Source organism: Aethina tumida, chromosome 5 (genome assembly GCF_024364675.1).
Source record: "Aethina tumida isolate Nest 87 chromosome 5, icAetTumi1.1, whole genome shotgun sequence".
Classification (NCBI taxonomy): domain Eukaryota; kingdom Metazoa; phylum Arthropoda; class Insecta; order Coleoptera; family Nitidulidae; genus Aethina; species Aethina tumida.
This window is the reverse complement of record NC_065439.1, coordinates 5,700,518-5,702,156: the sequence shown is the minus strand read 5'-3', so window position 1 is coordinate 5,702,156 and position 1,639 is coordinate 5,700,518. Positions and strand designations below refer to the sequence as shown.

The following is a 1,639-nucleotide window of genomic DNA, read 5'->3' as shown; positions in this document are numbered from 1 at the left end:
TCCTCCAAATACCCACTTTCCCTCAGTCCACCGACCTCTATTATATTTGCGGTGGAAAAACTTAGATTCATCAATCTCCACCGTTTTGGGCTCGAGTGTTTCCTCATCAAATCCCTCAATAACATCCGGATTGTTTATGAGGTCCACCTCACAAATTTCCCGGCAAAACGAACACCAGTCCACTATCGTGTGGGTGGAATTTGATCCAAGGTGTACCTCCCTCTTAATGTCTTCGTGTGGCATTTCGATGCTCCAACAATAAATTATAATCATTGATTGCAGCAAACTCCTCTCCGGCGAACCGCCAGATATTCTCCCACTCACTCGTTTCTCAATCTGTCTGTCAATTTTTGAGAAATTAACATCTAAACAGTGTAAATTGTGAAAAATAAAGTTTTAAAATGTCAACGAAATATTCAGTTCACGACAAAGATCTGTTTCTCCAAATTTTGGCGAGTCATCCCATTATTGAGGATAAAGAAACCGATCAATTTAATATTGAAAGAAAAAAAAAGGCATGGGCAAAAATTGAACAAGATTTAATGCGGCGGCTGATGAAAAGGTAAGTAATATATATTATTATTGTAAATCCCTGGTAACTTTCTAAATTAAAATATTTACAGAGAACAATCATTGAATTGAAGAGATTGTGGGATAAAGTTAAGAGGAAAAGAAAGAGTGAATTGGCGGAGGAAAGGAGGGAATTAATGGCTACAGGCGGTGGAGGGCATCATTGGCTCCAAAACCTCAGCCAGAAATTGACAATCCTCTCTCTCATACGGATTTCGAAATTTTAAATCCATTTGATTCCGATGGCTTAGTTTTAAGTCAAATTTCGAATGGTATGTAAATTATTTATATTTAATCATTAAATTATATCAAAATAATTTTAGAAGATGGTGCAACTTGTAGTACGAGCAGAGAAGTTTCCAAAGATTGAAACATCAACAGGAAGTGGTGTTGGATCATCCAGTAGGAAACCTACTGGTAATTTATTAATAAATTCATTGTTTTTGGGTAAATTTTAAATAATTTTTTTTTCAGTTCCTGAAACGCGGAGAACCAAAAATGTTGTAAACTTTTAACAAATGAACGAATGAAGTTTATTGAACTGGTGAATGAAGAACTTCAAGAACTAAATAAAGTACGGTTGAGCAAGGCCAAGTACAGGTTGGAGGAGGCAAAGACAAAAGCAGAGGAGGCCTCATACAGTTTTCAGGAAGCTAAAAAAATAAAAAAATATTACTAGAGGAGGAATCGTTTAGAATGGAGGAGCCAAAATGTAGGATAGATAAAAATTAGTAATTAGTTAATTAATAAAATAAAAATTAAAATTAATAATATGTATTTTATTTTCTAAGTAATTGATTATTGAACAAATTATTTTAATTCACTAGAATTAAAAGTTCTAGTTAAAGTAATTATTTACAACATTTGTCTAAATAAATTAACTAAATCATCGTTTGGCATGGGCATAGGTACGTCTATATCATCATTAAGTATATCAACATTCATGTCATCCAAATCGTCAAAACCATCACGCTGATGAATAATTGCTGTATTATACAAGACTGCACATACAACAATAATAGAGTAAGACGTCTCTATTTTGTTACCCAGTTTTTTGGGAGGGATTATT

General features: G+C 33.6%; 1 long non-coding RNA gene across 1 annotated transcript; it reads left to right on the top strand.

The window, feature by feature from the left end:
- The first annotated feature begins 329 nt into the window (after window positions 1-329).
- Window positions 330-1,222, top strand: LOC109608261 (uncharacterized). Its single transcript, XR_002192283.2, has 4 exons — window positions 330-562; window positions 624-842; window positions 897-987; window positions 1,045-1,222. It is a non-coding gene; the product is annotated as an uncharacterized LOC109608261 (long non-coding RNA).
- The last annotated feature ends 417 nt before the right edge of the window (window positions 1,223-1,639 follow it).